At 33.2% G+C, this 19612-nt stretch overlaps 1 long non-coding RNA gene across 1 annotated transcript in view; it reads right to left on the reverse strand.

The window, feature by feature from the left end:
• The window catches only part of LOC119626184 (uncharacterized), a 70191-nt gene that overhangs the window by 13590 nt on the left and 36989 nt on the right, over positions 1–19612 (reverse strand). The window contains exon 3 of the long non-coding RNA XR_005242342.2: positions 281–389. This is a non-coding gene — a long non-coding RNA (uncharacterized lncRNA). The remainder of the gene's footprint in view (positions 1–280; positions 390–19612) is intronic.

Here is a 19612-nt window from a genome sequence, read left to right on the forward strand (position 1 = left end):
TGGCATGTAGCTCCCATAAATATAGAGAGCACAAAAGGTCTTCACCACATCTGAGTTTGGGTAACACTTCATTTCACCAAACACAAATATAATATAGCTTTTCTATTCTATATTTATGGGGCAGGTGTTCACCATATAATAATAAGTTTACTAAAGTAATGTCAACTGGCAAAGTATACCCCACAAACAATACTGGTAAATACAGTAGATTCATGGGGAAGCTGTGCTGTTTATTTCTGTTTTCCAAATGGGAGGAAAAGTTATAGTACATGGCAATTACCTTGAGGGTTTCTGCTTCACGAAAGTTGGCTTCCAATATCATTACTATAATTCTGCAGAACGCAGTCAGTTGCGGTCACAGTCTCTGCCAGCCCACCTTCAAACTCTCCCTGCCAATCAGAGGAGAACATCCTGTTGTGGGAGTGGAGTAGTTAAAAGTTTCATAGTATATCTTTCAGAAAAAGAATAAACTAGCATTATAATTGAGGTCATTGCCAAAACATAGTATTCTCATGAAAAGATGTGATAGGATTAAGCTGTCATTAATGCTTCTTAGCCAGGGTGGGGGGAAATCTTTCCAAAACAGAACTTTTCAACTTAACTGGAATTAACTGAGATTTTTATAAATAAGTCAACTCAAAATAGTGGATATTTACTGTTTTTGTAACATGTGCAAGATGCTTTCTTACTATTTTACAGACCATAATATATAATATTATCACTTAATTTTTGCATAATTTAATTATAAATCCACTTGACAAATTAATATTAAGCACCTAATTTATTTATTTATTTATTTATTTATTTATTTTTACTATTATACTTTAAGTTCTAGGGTGCATGTGCACAACGTGCAGATTTGTTACATATGTATACTTGTGCCATGTTGGTGTGCTGCACCCATCAACTCGTCAGCACCCTTCAACTCGTCATTTATATCAGGTATAACTCCCAGTGCAATCCCTCCCCCACCACCCCCCATAATAGGCCCCAGTGTGTGATGTTTCCCTTCCCGAGTCCAAGTGATCTCATTATTCAGTTCCCACCTATGAGTGAGAACATGCGGTAAGCACCTAATTTAAAGGAACCAAATTCTGTGTTGATAAGCTACTGGCTCTGTGTCTTAATTATTCCCTTGCACTCTTTTGTAGAATTGCTGTATGTGAAACTTAATAGAATTTAAATAATAATTTTTGTTCATTCATTTATCTGTTATTGAGTACTAAACAATGTTCTATGTGTAATGGGCCATTAAGTACTAACCAAAATTCTATGTTCTATGTGTAATAGAGAGAAATAAGGAAAATGAACTGAAAATGAAGTGACTACTATAACAAAGGCATATGTGGGAGTTATTGAGTTACAAAGGAAAAAAAAATTCTTTCTGACAAGATCAGGAGATGACTTCCTATAGAAAAATGCAAAGTTAAACAAGACTGTCATTTAAATTACTTAAACTTGATTCCCCTTGGGGAATTTCTACTTAATAATTTTCTTTCTATTTCGGAACAGGTCAGCAAAACTGCTCAGACTACTAAAGGAGCATATTTGTGGGCATGTCTGACTTGTACGAAGATGTGCATATGTAAATGTAGGCATTCAGATCTAAACCAGATAAATGTATTTATTCAATGCTATAATTTTGAAAGATAAGCCTAACAGAAAAGCCATCTTAACATAAAAGTATATCTAATTCTTTATGACTTTGAATTTGTTGCATTTAATATTCATTACAAATATGCAATTTGGTTTCTGAAATTAATATATACAAATATTATATATTTTCCAGTTTCTTCGTAGAATGACAGTAATGCAAAACAAACGCCAAAACCTACTCTTGTCGCGTGCACTAGAAAGGAAGAAAATTCACCGACTAGCATGGTCACTTACTTTCCCACAATACGGGAAATAATAAAGACAGACAATGTTTTGATTTTTTTTATTTGATGTGATAGTAAAACTACTATGACTTTTGGTAACAGCTGTGAGTAGGTGTTTAAAATAATATTTCTTTCCTGTTTCTTTTGGTGACATAAGTCACTTTGATTCTTTCTCTTTGACATCAATATGAAGGAAAATGTTAGTCTAAATGCTCCATGATACCTGAAAATGTGCATTTTTAAAATGTATTTTCTAGAGAATTAAAGTTAATTTTTATTAGGATATAGGTTTTATTTGGTAATTTAAACATTTGCATTACTTAGTAATCAGCTACCGTGCTAACAGATAACATGACATATTAACCTAAACTGGTTTTCCACCTGAACATTGTATACCTGGTAGTATGTTTAAAAGATGAGTAAGTGTCCAATTAGGAAACAATTTATGCAGCTGATATAATGAAGCACTAGATTTGCGAGTTGGCTTTCTCAAATCTATTTCCTTAGGAAGCTTTCATGTGTCTCACTTAGAGTGCTAATGGAAATAAAGATTAAGCAATAATAATAATAATAATACTACCCTATTGAAACATTGCTATCCCTGTTGTTGTTGTGATGGTGGTGGTGATAATGGTAGTGGTGGTTCGCACTCTCCCTCTCTCCCTATCTTTGTCCTTCTCTCTCTTATTTTCCTTCTTCTTCCTCTTTTTTGCACCCTATTTGTCCTTCTTTTAGTTACAATTTTATCAGACTTATTAAATAGAGTCACAGATAAGTTTTAAAACATTCACTATCAGGAAATTGTTTAGAAGCACACTTCCATATTTACTATCTCATATATGCACGACACTGGTATAATATTATGGGGAGCAATTGAGGTCATGTCTGGAATCATCTGATGATGTCCCAGGACTAATATAACGTAAGTTCCATTGTTATTCTGATTGCTTGTCATTCTATGACTATGTATTTCTACTCAGATATACTATTCCTTAAAATATTTTAAACTAAGATTTTTAACTTAACAGATTTTTAACTGATATGCTTCAATTTTCTATTGATTAGAATCCTAATAATGAAGAGATAACTAATATCAAAATAGTTAAGGGCATTATATACAATATATGTTGTTATAAATGTTATACTTTGTGTTAAAACCATTGTTGAAAATTTAGGCAAGTTCTACCTATTCTTTGGTTTCATAATGATGACAAAATAAACCTTAAAATCTGTTAAGAGTGGTGCAGATATTCATAGGAGGCTGTAGAATTGCCAATAAAATTATTTATCTACGTCCATCATCTATCTATCTATCTATCTATCTATCTATCTATCTATCTATCTATCTATCTGTCTGTCTATCTATCTATCTTCTCCATCTCCTGTCTTCACCACAGCTGATGGCATGAGTTTTTCAAAAGTTATGATGTTTGGGAAAAGCAAACACCAAGTCTATTGTCAAGTTTTTACTTGGTCTAAATTCAAAATCTATGAGAATAGACATTCCTGATTACACAAGATTCAGAGTCAGACAAACAAAATTACAATGACATATCCTCTAGTTTTCAATCTAATCCATGGCATTTTTCTAGGAATAAAATAAAATCTTCCCAGGCAAACTTTGTTTACAGGTGGAATAACTGCTTCGAGTAGTTTCCTCCCTATAATGTATCGTTTGCATGCATGCTTCTAATAAACATTCATTTAGTAGTTTATCTGAACTGTCAGGGGATTCCATAAAATTCTGTTGAGTATAACATAATTGAGTTTGCCTTTCTCATATACTGAAAAAATGTTTTGAGTTTTTTCAGAGTTCAGAGAGAGGGAAACAACTCACATAAGATTACTATAGTAAATTTTTTCCAATAGTGTTTATTCTGAGCAGACAGTGGAAGATACTTGAAAAACAAATGAGTCTGACTAAACTTCTATGCCGCAGTAGCGAGCAATGTAAGTTGTTTTTAGAATAGCGAAAGCATGGAGACAGATGCCTCTTTATTTTCTGAGTTAACTCACTTTCAGTGACATGAAAAGAAACTGCGGGATGGTGACTAACACAAGTGGAAAGAGTGGAAATGCTCAAGAAAACCAAAATAGAGTTGGTGTTTAAGACATTTCCTTAATTGTTGCTTCTTGACTTCACTCCCCCTCTCTTTTCCATCACACATCTTTAAATTGCCTTGACTTTAGTTTTTGAAAGATTTGCTACAACAATGATTATTTTAAATGCAGCAAACACAATTTTAAAGAGTGTGGTTCTAATTGGAAATACTAAAGTGAGGGTCTATGAGAAATCAAACCAGGTATGTTAATAGAATATAAAATCAAAAGTATAATTTTTTTTAAGTCTGCTCATTCATTTTTTAAACTACAGATGTAACTGTTACAGATGTTACAGTTTTATTTCTTGCCTATTTTCTTCAAGTTTTATTTTACTTCTTGCCTCTTTTTTACTCAATAGTTTCTCCAGCAGTGATGCCTCATAGAATGTTCTGCAATAAATGGGATTTTTTAAATAAGTTTCACTCTCCAATATGGTAGCCTCTAGCTATGAGGTAGTGAGTACTCATTTGAAATGTGACTAAGAGAAAAAATATGACTAAGAGAAAAATTAAAGAATATGGATGAAACATCCCTCTTGATGCTTCCAGTTGTTACCATTCTTTTACCCTTCCTCTTCCCCTTTCAGTTTATTTTTCTTCTTTGATTTACTTCCCTTAAACTCTACACATCTCCCTCAGACATCCCCTTTATACCCAAAGATTTATTGATGGATTACTGATATTGAACCTCAAGACTCCAGTACCATACATTCAGTGATTTACTCAGTATGTATTTATTAAACAATTAGTAGGTTTTAGCACTATACAGACCTAATCTAAAGGAGAAAACTAACATTGCTTAAATAATTACAGGTATCATTAATATTTCAGGAAATGCATTTTTACCTAATGGAAAATTTTGTGAGGATATCCCACAAATCCACGTAATGTAGCATGTGCATATATGGGAGTCATTTACAGTTTTTAGGTAATTAGATTTTTCCTAAAGTTGTGATATATAATCTCCAATTGTGTCATAGAATTCTTTGTTCTGGGAAAAATTATACAAATAGACAAAAACAACAGCAATAGCAATTACAAAATCACCTTAACCTGAAATCATATACTAAGTCTTCTGTGTTAATGTAAATTGTTAAATTGCTTATCTGGGCTTTTGCCCTTTAGAGACAGTGGGGGGATGGACAGGGAGGGCAAGAAATAACCGTTTGCTCTTTGAAATGAGAGAAAAATATACCAAACTCAACTGTACTTGAGGGTGTGGTGTTGCTGTTGTGGTTATAGCTTGACTGCTTAACAAGGGAGTTTTGGTACAGTTTGAAAAGAACAAGAATATAACTTGCAGAATATGAGCTGCAGAAAGTAAATATGAGACAAACACTTTCCCCTTCCCCAACTTTGTATTATTAAAAAAAAAAAAAAAACTCTATAGAGAACTTTTTAAAGATGCAATGACTAGCTCTAAATCCTTCACCTAGCTTCATCAGTGTTTCTGTCCTCCGCCATTGCTCTCTCTCTCTTTCTCTCTGCATATAATTTTTAACCATTTGAAAAGTAGATTGCAGATACAATAATTTCTCATAAATACATCAGCAAACACCTTATAAAAGAAAGACATTATCCAGCATAACCACAATATCATTATCAGACATAAAATATATGTTAACAATAATTTTATAAGATTATTGAGTATTCAGTCCAAATCATATGTTTCAAATTGTGCTAGAAGTAACTTTTAGGTTTGTTTCCTGATATAGGATCCAATGAGGTTTCATCATGGCATTTAATTGTTATGACTATTTAGTCTATTTTAATCTACAAGAGTTTCCCCTAACACACGCCTTTTGTGTCATATTTTTAAATACTTTATTGTTTTTTGTTATTATTAGTTTTTTACATTTTGTTTTGAAGAGTCAGGTCATTTTTCTTTGAGAACATCCTGCTTTCTGAATTTGCATTATTTTATTTCATCATAATTACCTTCAGGGAAAATCTGTCATTTAGCAAGGACACCACATGGATAATGCTGTGCACTCTACAGCATCACACGTAGGAGGTACATAATATCAGGCTGCTCAACTGTGTGCGTAACTGCTGGATCACTTGGGTATGAGTAGTGATTGTCATATCTCTTCCTTGTAATTTTTTCCTTGGTAATTATCTGGTAATCTGTGGGTAATAATTTACAACTGATGCAAAAAGTTTCTCTTCCCCAATGATCTTTAACCCAATGGTTTAAACATCTATTTATAGTAATTGCCTAAAGGAGTTTTTACATTGGGAGCTACAAACTCATTAGTTCTCGCATTTCATCTAATTTCATCATTTATTCTATGCTTTATTGGTAGTCTTCTGTAAAAGGAGACTTTTCCTTTTTGTTTTTTATGTTTTGTGGTTTTGGACTCACAGTTTTAGGAGATTATAATCAAATGTTGTCATTATTCTAGGAGATTCTCAAATTAACCCGAACTGAAGGGGCCCCTTTAGGTCAGTGTTGCCCCCTCCCTTTTACTTCATGAGTCTTTTAGTATTTTTTTGCTTCTGGCATAATAGATATTAATTACTTATAATGAGCAATTGTACTTAGAAACGAATATCTGGTCATTTGGTGTCTCATTGCTACTAGGTTATTATTGTTTCTAGACCTTCATAGCGGACAGACACAGGAAATGTCTTTTGGTGTTTTTAATCAAGAATTCAAACTAATATTTCTAATAAAATTTTAACATTAACAGGATTTTTTTTTACCTTGTATTTTATATTGGTACCTCTTTTTCTCTCAGTAAAACTATGCATGCATATATGTATGCATGTATGTATGTATTTAGACGAGGTCTCACTCTGCCACCCAGGCTGGCATGCAGTAGCGTGATCATAGCTCACTGCAGCCTCAAATTAGTAGGCTCAAACCATCCTCCTGCCTTAGACTCCTAAATAACCAGGACTACAGGCTTGTGCTACTAGGCCCACCTAATTTTTAAACATTTTTGTAGGGATGGTGTCTCACTATGTTGCTCAGGCTGACCTCAAACAATCTTCCATCCTTTGCCTGCCAAAGCACTGGGATTACAAGCATGTCTTCTTTTAATAAAATTAATGTATTAATTTATTGGCTTTATTCTATAGTACCCATAAAATAACATCATAAATAGGGATACTGCCACTAATAGTAATAATTATAGACTCAGTTATTAGATAGCTTTAGATTTTTAGTTTTATTTAGATTTTTAACTATATTACAAGTTTTACTCGAGGAAATCTTCCTTTCACTATATCTAGCTCCACCCTTTCCCTCCCATCCATTATATATAATCATTTTTATTACCTTTTGCTTTATCTTCCCCCTAGTTCTTTTTGGGGGAAAATCTATCTTCTTTTTGCACAAATGATAGCATATTAAAGTATTAAACGCAGTTTTTGACCTTCCTTTTTTCCATAAAATTATAATCTAGAAATTACTCCTCTATCAATTTATACAGATTTTTCTCATTCTTTCTAATGGCTACTTAGTATTTTTTTTTTTTATGATGCTTTATTAAAGCAATTTCTTATAGATGAGAATTTAAGTTTTGAAATTTTGCTATTACAAAATCGCACCATAAAAAATAACATTTGCATATGTGTTTTGAGTGCCCCCAGCTAACCTGGGGTTCCAGTACCAGAGCACCAGGTAACCTTACCCTAAAGGAAAAGGACTGGGGCTGGATATGGGTGTTTACAGTATGCCTTTCACAGGATATTTATTACTTTTACTTGGCGGATGGCTTAATATCTAGTTATCTAACTCATGATGATGGTGTGGAGTTGGGGTGTCTGTCACATGGGAAACTTCTTTATACTGGCAGATACCTGTGCTGCTCTTGTCTGACCTGTGTCCAGATTATGACTAACCATTGTTCTGGCACTGAAAGCCTGACTTCGTGCTCTTGCCTGCATTTCCAGGAAAAAAAAGTCAGCCTGGAGAAGCTCCTGGTTTTTCAGATGGAAGGCGCAAATTTAATATACTACCGCAATAAGAAACAAATCCAAAGATCTTCACTTACAGATCCTGGGCAGCGAGGCACAATGAGTCAAGAGGGCAGTCCTCTCCCCAGGTCATAAGAGGCAGGAATGAAGAGTCAGACAGACAGGGAGAAGAGCACACGGCAACTAGCAGTATACATAAGAGAATACCTTACATTCCCAGGCAAATCCTGACTGTCCTTTTAAAAGAAGCGGGAGAGATGGATCTAAGTCCTTTGGCCAGGTTGAGCCATATAAGTGTGGTATAGAACTGGAAATTGTGTCAAGAATGACTGAGCCCTGCTTCTGGTATCAGAAAGTTTAACTTGTATTCAAAATGAATGCTGAGGCGACACAAAATTATAACAATTCACCGTAATATGTTGTTTTGTATTCTGGAAGGCCTATTGTCAGGGTGGATTTCTAAAAATGAGATTATAGATGAAAGGGAACTTTCCTTGACAGAGATTGACCATTTTGTAAGACATGAGAGTACCTGCTTTCCAAAAGCCACAGCTACACAATAAACTGTAAAACTTTTGAAATTTTCCAGTTTCCCAGTAATAGTAATCTCTGCCGTTTTTATAAAGAAAAATACGGTGCAAATTTTCATATAATTTATATATATTTATTTTTTCTGTGTAAATTCTATCCACATATTTTACCCATTTTTATATATACTTTTAATCTTTTATTTCTTAAGATTTACAGCTTTTTACATATTAGGGAGATTAGCTAAAGGGTTCCTTTGTGTGACATTATATAAGGTTTGCTTTTCTGTTTTTGCCTCAAATGATACAGAAGTTACTGTTATCAGAACATGCCTCTGCTCTATTGTAGGGCAACTAATCATCTTTTCAGGTCCAATAAAAACCCATGTCCTGGCTGCATCCTTCCCTGAACACTTCTTCCCTGCTTTTTCACTAGAAGTGAAGAATGATTTATTCCCTCCATCAATCAAGGATGAAAGAAGTGAGACAGATTCTTGTGAACATCAGGAAATACAGTTTCTCTGTGAGCTGTGGGTTTAGAGAGAAAGGGTTTGGAGGAAATGATTGCCACCTAATATAGAAATATAGAAGACATTGATGGAGACTCATGAACTCTATTCTCCTTGCTTTCCATGTGGTTGTTGGAAGTCTCTGGTTAATGGTCCTTGCACCTCCTGCACAGCTGGAGCATACTGCTGTCTGACATTTAAGACCAACCTCTTTACACGTACCAAAGTCCCTCTCTAAACCTCTATGAACCACAGCAATGGAAAGGAAGTGACAGATTGAAAAACTGTGTGGAAGTTACAATTTTAGGCTATGATGATTGATTCCTTTGGACCAGGATCTGTTAAAATTCAGGAAAACATTTTTTAACCATGGTACTCATCAGAATCCCTCAGAGAGCTTCTTCAAAATTAACTTTCCAAGGCCCCACCCTACCCCTCGTGACTCAGAAGTTCTGTGACTATATCCAAGGCTATTGATGGAGATGAGGATGTGTTGTAAAATGGTACCTGGAAGTGTTCTGATAATGAGCATGTTTTTATAGATTTATAGGTCATTCAAGTAAATTCATTTTTATAGTATTTTTTAAAATATAAAATTGCCTATTTTAAAGGATCTTTTATACATTCTGATGGTAACCTATTATCATCTATCTGTATGACAGATAACTTTCTCACATTATAGCCTTGACTTTTTTAATGTATTTAATTTGTCTTTTAATTTGGTTTCTAAAATGTTTAATATAGTTAAATATATCAATCTCAACTTTTGTGTTTTTTGTACATCTTCTTTAAAGTACATTTCCCTGGCCTAAAGCCATAATCTCTATTGTTTTCAAAATTAAAAAAAAAAAACACAAAACTTTCAATTTTTACATTTCAGTCTTAAATCCACCTAGAACTGATTATTTGCTTAATAGTATGAAGCAGAAATCTAATTGTGTTGTTTTCCACACATATAAGCAGTTTCTCAATGAATTTGCTAGCAAGTATAGTACTCTTCCAAGAAGTTCTGCCTGTGAAGAAAAAAAAAAAAAAAAAGACTCAATACAATAAATACAGATACAGATGAGGAGGAGATTGTAGCTTTCAGTATACATTTGCAAAACAAGTTCTAGAATCAAGGCCTTCTTAATGGGTATACATGACCTGTGCAGTTGCAAAGAGTCCTATATACCTAGAAAGGCCCTGAGAATAATTTAATGTTTTGCTATTGGTGAATTGAAATTTTTGGTAATTTTTTAACATGAAGCCCCACTTTTTATTTTGCACTGGGGCCTTACAAATTATTTATGTAGCTAATTCCATCAAGAAGGCATTGTCTGGCAACAGTTGTCGTTAGTCTGCTCTTACTACTTTCTGACTTCCACTTATCGAGTTTTACAGAATTAAGGATATACATAATGCTCTTGTTTTTAAGAAAAATTCTGCTTTTCGCTTCTGTTTTCTAAAATTAAAAATTTCAGCTGGTTCTCCAGATTAAAGGGATCAAATAACAATTCATATGTTGACTTTAGTGAAAAATGGCAGATTACTATGTGACTTATATTGCTATAAAGAAGTAATAAAAACTATCAAATCAAAATGAGGCTCTGGTTATAAATTGCATAACCATTATGAAATGAATCAATAAATAAATACTTTATTAATAAACAAAGGATGAAATAGGGAAAGCCTGTGGTGACTATTAAATGTGAAGTAAGATTATTGGTACTTAACTATTTTCTCAGCCCACATTGACTGATTTTCTTCTCCCTGTTGAAATCTACCAATTAGCAATACAATGAATTCAGTAATCTTCAAAACTGCAAAAGCGCTCTAGCAGAGACCTATGACCCTGAACTTTGCTTTTCTATCTACATCTAGCTGCGATCAATAAACACTGAGTAACTGGGAATTGAGGTTAGTGAGGAGAAAGGAAGGGAAGTGATTTGATTCCCAAGAGAAGAATATAGGTTCTCAGCACAGTGAGATTCTCTGCACAGTATAAATGCATCCCCATCTTACAGCTGAAAGTCTAGAAAGTCATGATAGGAATGCACATATCCCACTTCAATTGTAGGTGCTTGCAAGGATGGATACTTTTGAAAATAACATACTTCATTTCTCATAATGATGGACATAGGTAAGTAGCGGAAAAATAGATTGAAAGGTTTGGGGTGGGAAACATAAGAGAGAGTGGAAGCTGGGAAAGTTTGTAACCATAAGAGTGCCTGCGTTTGAGCAGATACCAGAGGCAGAAAACCAAGAACTTCCCTCCAGTGAGTTCTGAGTAATTCTGGGAAGTAGAGTAGACTGGAATTCAGTTCATAGATGAGAGAATACCTGACATAATTCTAAACAAGGAAATATATTCTCAAACTTTAATTTATTTACTTGATATCATTGTCCAATGTTTATCTAGAAAAGTGACAGAAAAACATTCAAGGGACATAAATTAGTTAATTAAATCTTCATTATTTTTTAAACCAGTAGAGGGACCCATTTCACATCAAAATAATTTTCAGTTTCTCCATCTTTGGAAGTCATTTTTGCTAACCATACTTGATTCCAGCCATTTTAAATCATTCCTAGTGGTGTTTGGGGCTCTACAAAAATGATGATGATAAGGGCTGTTATCACAAGGAGTAGTATCTAAGACAAAGTCTTGGAGCAGGGGCCACTGGGATAGAGAAATGAAGCTAAAAAAGAAAACTTAAAAGTATCTAGAAGCAGGGTATATGTGTGTAGGGTGGCTTAATAAGGATAGATAAAAAGACACTTTTTAAAAAAGATGAAATGAACTATAAGCCAATTTGAGAGCAATTATAATTATCAGGAAATCAAAGAAAAGGAGATCCAAGGATAGAAGATTCATGGGATGACTCTGCCATGGGCCTGAGGTCTGTGGAGATAATATTTCCTCTGCTTTAAGAGGAGGTTAGAATAGAGATATCTACTTTACTAGGAGAAAAGCAGAGAAAGATGAGAAGGAATGAAATAGTTATAATAACAAGCATCTTAAGATGTAAATAATTTTATTCTTTCTAATGTAGGACAGTGGATTTCCACCTATAGGTCAAAATCCAATAGTAAAATGCAAAATCAATTTAGTAGTGAGTGACCAACACTTAAAAACAAAGCAAAACAAGAAAAAAACCCAACAAATAAAAAGATAATATAATAGAAGTCAATGGAAACAAAATAAAATAGAATTAAAAACTATCATCATGCATTGATGAAAATATGAAAATAAATATTAATTTATGAAGATATGTTATAATAGTATATGTATATTAATGCATTTCTTACTGGTAATAGGAGTAAAATATATTTTAAATATAGACTCAGGAAGGCCTCTAAGCTTTCTTCCAAACCTATGATGTTTAGATCACTGAATTCCAGAGGACAGGGAGAGCTTATTTCAGGAGACTGGAAGACGGGCAAAAATAGGGAAAGCAGAAGATTTCAAAAATATGCTACATACACAAGATAGAAAAATGGTGATATAGTGACATAGAACTTTGTGCATAGTTTTTAAAAAAACTTTTCAAGCATTATTTTTACTTAATCTGATCAAAATATACACTTATTTCAGAGTAACTTAAACTTTTTAGATCTGTTTGTTAAGAGAAGCAGTTTTAATTTGGGATAGAGGGAAATAGAAAAAGATAAAATAAAATTTGAAACTTTACTTCACAGCAGAGAGCAGCTACCTACTAAACTTGTTAACCTAGACTACAAACATTCCAACTATTACATTCTTACCATTCATTAAATTGAACTTGTAAGGGAGTAACAGAAGACTGCTGGTTACATCAAAAATTTGTGAAAGCAGTAAAACTAAATAAGCTTTTGCTAAAATATTATATACAATTCATGAGCATTTATGTTTCACTGTACAAATGTTAATCCTAAACTCAGACACTGTCTCACCGAATGAGGTAAAACCGAAGCTTGTTAAAACCCAGACTGTGCAGCTGAACCAAGGAAATGGGGGAAAGTATAAACAAATCAAATGCTTAAACTTGAAATGAAGACGTGTCAACATAAACATGACTGTACTTCTCATTTTCCTCACATGTAATACTGGCAACACAATGGGAGCCAGTTTTGCGTTGTGTAAACTGAGCAGTGGTGTTTCATTCTATTTCAGAACCTAGCAATTAGATACTCTCTTAGAATTACTGAATAGTGTGAACATTCATATTTTTACATTTCCATATGTATTTTTCTCATGCCAGAAAGTGCTAACTATGTTTTCTTAAAGATTTGTATCTACAACAACAGCAACAACAGCAACAACAAAAAGCTAAAGAATGTATCAATTATCTTTTGCTGTGTAACAAACCACCCCAAAACTTATTGGATTAAAACAACAAGTATTTATTATTCTCACAATTCTTTAGATTGCTTAGACAATTTTTTTTTTCTGTCCACACAGGCTCAGCCAAGGCTTAATGGTCTGGAATCATCTCACTCATATCTGACAGTTAGCAAGTTGATTAGTCTATAAAGTCCTCATTTGAAAAGTTTTGTCATCCTCCAGGGATACTCAGGTGTCTGCACATGGAGGGTCAAGATTCAATGAGCCACAAGAGAGCAAGATCCAGTGCATAAATAGTTTTAAATCTCTGTTAGCATCACACTTGTTCATATTCCATTGGTCAAAGCAAGTCATATGGATAAGCCACAAATCAAGGGGTGGAAGATAGATTCTACTTCTTGATAGAAGAGTTGCAAGTTGGAGGAGATACAAAAAGTTCTATTGCAAAAATAAGGCTGTATAGATAGGGTAAAATTTGTGGCCTTTTTTTTAATTTATAAAATAAATTACATAGATATAATTTTTGAAACAGAGGCAAAACAAAAATAAAGAACTATAATGCTATTACAACAGCATTAAAAATATTTTTTCTGACTTTTCTTTGGAATTGAAGCCAAATCTGAAGTAGGAAATGGGATCTCACTACTAAATTAGTATATTGATCTAATTAGATTTTTAATTTCTACTATTATACCACTAACATTTTGATATTTGACAATGGTATTTATGAAAGGATAGCATTTTCTAGGTCCTGACATCATTTAGAATATTACAGTACCATAGAGGTTTCATTTTCCCTTTTATTGTGACATTTCTTTGGCAAGATCTTGCCTTTTCTTACTGAGATAGGGATGGAGAGAGCATTAGTTCAAATCCCAAGCCTGCAGTTTCCTTCAACTATCAACTCTTCCCACATTGGAGCTTTTTCCATGTATAATGCATCCTGCTAATTCAGAGTTTGGTGATGAGTAAATTAGGTGTTTGATGGTGGTTGGGATTTGGGGAGTGGAGATACGATGGTACAGAAGAGTTCTGTAGGCACCTCCAAAATCAAATATATATGTGGTAAGTTACTTATTTTGCCTGAGAATAAGACACACTTTGGAGCATTTACAGTTCTTGATGTACAAAGCCATGCTCATTAGTGAACTTTATTGGTAATGATATGGCATGTGCAAATATTGATATGTTAGAAACATTCTCATAAAAATAAACCTTTTTATTTACTAGGTTAGCTCTAATGAGTATAAAGGGAAGAAACCTGTGATAGAAAAGGAGACCTCTGTCATACCCGTATTCATTTTCAACAGAGTGTTTTGGGCTTTGCATAAGTACAAATATAAATGTGAGATTGAACCTTCTAATACAGTCAAATGATCCAAGATACAGTGTAGCAGCTAATAACAGCTCAAATTCTGGAATCATCACCTCTATCTGAATTCTAGTTTCACCCATTGTGAACTGCATCATTGTGGGCAAGTAAGTGTTTAACTACTTAAAATCAACTTCCTAATCAGTAAAGTTGTACTAGTAATAGTAAAATCAACATGGTTTTGGAAAGGTTAACATATTTGATATAATAGTATATTTTATTAGCTATTATTTTTTTATTATGGTTGTTAATTTTACTCTGGAAGACAATGGGAGAGTTATTCTTACCCCTCATTGACCATAAACAACAACTGAACATAAACATTATTACATGTATATCATTCATACATGTAAAGACTGAGATGAGACTCAATGCAAAATATATTTCCATATACTAAAATATCACAAATATCCCTAACATTTAAAATAATTCAAACGAACAACTTCAGATCTTTCCTAAATGGCCATTTGCTTTGATTTCCAGTCCTAATGATCTGGTAGCTTTTCATGTATTTGGTACTAAGATTGGTAGCTAATCCTATTCCTTCTAAGGTAAAATTAGATGAGCCAGAGTCTGGAGGGTTATCTTTCATAAGGTTTATTATAAAATTTTTTAAATATGTATTCTACATAGGGAAGCAGGAAAACAATTACATGCACACACACACACACACACACACACACACACACACACACACACACAACCTTTTAGCCTGGAAATAAAGTAAGTATGTTTAAAGTTGTCATACTTCCCATTTATTGTCTCACATAATTAACCAGGTGTTCACAGAAGCCAACTTTGAGGTTTCTAAATTCTTTCCATCCTCTCTGAACTCTTGGGGTTGCACTTACCTTAGTGAAAGATCAGATTCCCTCAGAGCGCATGAAGAGATCTGTTTATTACGAGGAATAAGTGCCAAATGAATTATTGGAAAAACAGCAAAAGTTATTGCACCTTACTCTACGTGAATACCTCAGAGTTTTGTTGTTGTTATTGGAATTTAGCTGATTTCATTAAGGAGAATGTAACGTAATACTGAACATTGTAAATAAATATAAAAGTCACATTAAACAAGAGCTACCTTTTCTAAATTAGATACCTATTCTGTCTAACCAGGTAAATCAACAAATGAAAAATATTGCAGTACAGCACTTTTAGAAATACCAGAGAAAAAGCGCATTAACTGAGATTTAATATCTGCCAGGTGTTAGAAGTTCAGCTAGCCCCTTATATTGCCAATATACATGCTCAAAAAAATACATTTTGAAACATTATTCCTCTTGTGCTAACAGAAGAATTTGAAAGTCATTCATGGTTGATGAAAGATGAAAAACAGAAAATCTTTATATTTATAATGTTATTTTTTCATGAGTGCATAAGGGAAAAGTTTGATGTACAGCATTTGTAACTATAGTCTTGCATTTATAGTTCTTCAAATATTAACATCTTCAAAATTATTTGTTACCAATTTTGATAATATCTCCCATAATGTCAGTGATGTAAAAAAGCATCAAGTCCTGAAAAAAACCTCAGTTGAAATAATCACTCTTTATTAAAGCTCAGGGACCCATATTTCATTCCCTCCTAGCTTGGTTTCTTATACTCTTATGATTTGGCTTAAGTTTAAGGTAACACCATTAAGATGAGATTAGCACATTTTTACTTAGAATTGTCTTGAAATTTATAGAACAATCATCTTACTTTAAAGTTTACCTTTATTTCCAGTGGAATAGAAAAATAATATGCATTTTTCATAATACATTTATTGTGAAAGTAGTTTATTTTAGCAAAAATGTATTATGTGTTGAAGTAGGGAATAAGCTTATTTTAATACTATACTATTGAGATAAGTTCAATTTTTTAAAAATGTGTTTATGATAGAAAATTAATTTCAGAGATTAATCCTCTTAAAAGTTCCAATAACTTACTAATATCCTTGAAGAATATTACTAATATTTCAAATAGTAACTATAAAATTGTTCTATAAACAGCCTTTCAAATTGGCTTCTTGTTAACTAACAATAATTTAGAAAAAGGCCAAATATTTTTACCTTATACATAAGATAGATGATTTCAACTCTAAACTTTTCACCTAAAATCTACTTGATTTGCCATTAAAAATAATAACATAAACTGATTATTTTAGTAATTATTTTTACTCTTATTTATATATAAAATATAAATAAAATAAAAATGTATAAAATGCATATATATCACAACAATAATTTTCAAGATTTTCTCATATGTTGTATTGTAAGAGGATTATAAGGCTTCTGTATGATTGCCTAAATGGTTGTGTTAAGATGATTGATATATTTGGCAGCATTAACACTTAATTCTAATCTTGATTTCAGAAAGTTACAAACAGATTTCAAATGCTGGTTTTAATTCATGATAAAGAACAGTCCACATGCACTCAGACTAAGGTTATAGAAGGTCGATTATGGTTAAAGAAGAGATGAAATTGGTATTTACATTTTGCAATTCAACTGAGTTTATTAACATTTAAAAGATTTTATTTTGACATTTTTTTCTTATTAAATGTTGAAGTTTTCTTATGATATCAATTAGAAAGCAACTAGACACCAATGTATCAAATATTTTGGAGAAATATTATGAGACAGAGAATGGAAAGGTAAATTTTATTATGTAATTGCACAATCTCCTTTGAATGCCTACAAAATTGGCCCCAACTCTTTACCCCTATTGGTGTTTACATCTTAGCAACAGCACTCTGAAACTTTTCCCCATCATGAAGTGGAGTCTGTTTCCCCATCGCTTAGTTCTGGATTGGTTTCATGATGTATTTGATTAGTAGACTTTGGCAGAGGTGATACTGTAGCAGGGATAAGCCTAAGCATCAAGAGATGTGAATACCTCTGCTGTCTCTCTCTCGTCTGGATTCCTACCATGCTGTGAGACCAAGCCCAAGCTACCTTGAAGATAATAGACTATGAGAAGTGCTGAGTGCCTCAGCCAATAGCCATCTTTCCTCAGAAACAGACCACAGATGCCTGAGGGTGCCCAGTCAGATCAGAAAATCTGGCCAGCTAAGTCCAGCATAAGTAACCCACCTATAGATTTGAATAATGTTTATTATTGTATGTCACTGAGCATTATGGTTGTCTTATAGCATTACTTCGTTAATAGATAACACATACACTCCACATCTGTGTCATGTTTTGTTGCTTTCTTCCAATTTTCTTCGTGTTGATGTCTCATTATCTGAGAGGACTGAATTGTGTGGATAAAGCAATGCTGGCTAGAAAAAGAGAGAATTAGGACTAGCCTCCAAGTTTTCTATATGTGCAAACAAGAAAAATATATTCCAATTTCCAGGGTCTCCCTTTCTTCGTCTGTTTGATGTATATGTGTTTTGTATTGTGAATGATGGAAGTGAAATGAAATGTTTCATGTCTCAGGGTTCTACTGCTCTAATATTCGATGGTTCCATGATCTTACACTAAACAGGTTCTAAACTTCTTATACAACTGTGCTATTCATGTTCTCACAAATTAATCTGACAAACAAAGCAAACTGTTTTTAAAGATAAACAAAAATACACTCTACAAATGCTTCCACACAATGATTTAAATAGTAAGAAAGTTACTTATTGAGCTTCTTTCTTTATGCCAAGGAATGCTAAGTGGTTTATATACATCATCCTAAGGAATTTTTTCAACAAAAACATAAGATAGTTACTACCATCTCTATTTTACTGTAACAAAGAAACTGAAGCTGGGAAGGGCAATCAACTTCTCTAAGTTTACATAATCAGTGGCAAAGCTGTATTTCAAACACAAGCCTATCTGACTCTGACCCAATGTCCACCTATCCACCTATCGTCAAACAAGTGTTTTTGAGGCTTGTCCTAAGTGCATAGCTGACGTCTTGTCAGATAATAAGAAATACTATTTTTCAATGACTCCAGAAGTTACACGGTTTACTTATGTGTGAGCAAAGCTCCCACCAGACCATAATTAAACATTTTCTGATTCAGTAATGCATTATTTCTTTGGTAATAAAAGAATTTTTAAATCAGGATATGCAGGGGGAAGTGATACAACAAAAATAGTGATACTTAATTGGTTCTCTCTGTGTTAAATCAATCTCCTGAGTAAAAGTTGTAAAAAGCAGAGTTTGTGCCCCCTAAAAGATAAGAAACTTAATCAAGTGACAGTAACTTTCTTTTCTTTTTAGAGCAATGTCATATAAGATATAAGTGATTTTGTGATGATAATATAGGTGTTTATTAAACATCTATTCTGTGATGAGGATAAGAAAGAATAACATAGTCTATCCTCAAGGATGTCATCATTTTTTTCAAGATTGGATACACTTTGGATATACCACATTGGTCCCATGAACGAACTTGGCAAAGAGAAGTCAGCCCATCTTGGAAACATGGGTGGGGGAACCGAAAATGGGCATCTGGTCTTGAATTGGGAATTGTGGATAGGATTTAGAATCATAGGCTATGTCAGGAGAGGACTCTACAGACCACATTTTCAAATCTCTTTCTTTGCAGGTAAGGAGATTGGTACCCAGGAAATATAAAGATAGGGTAAAAGTAAAAGCATACAAAAGGTTGATTCTATCCATACAAAAGCAGAAGAAAAAAAAAAAGAAAGAAAGAAGCACTAATAGAATAATCAACTTGAAGACATACTAGTACATACTTTTATGTAATTATGAAAATTTTACAAATTAATACATGAAAACAATGGAAACGGTGCCTTGTACATGGATAATATTCAAAGAATGTTAACTAATTATTTATCTAGTAAGCTATTACCTCAGGAAGAATAGAATCTTTAATTACCTATGTATAATACTGGAAATGTGAGCAATAATTGAAGTATACAAGTCATATAAAATATTTAGCTACCTTCCATATTAATTTCTACAGCTGCTATAATAAATCACCAAAGTCTGAGCGGCTTAAAGCAACAGAAATTTATTCTCTCACAGTTCTTGAGATGAAAGTCCAAAATG

Source organism: Chlorocebus sabaeus, chromosome 21 (assembly GCF_047675955.1).
Source record: "Chlorocebus sabaeus isolate Y175 chromosome 21, mChlSab1.0.hap1, whole genome shotgun sequence".
NCBI lineage: Eukaryota > Metazoa > Chordata > Mammalia > Primates > Cercopithecidae > Chlorocebus > Chlorocebus sabaeus.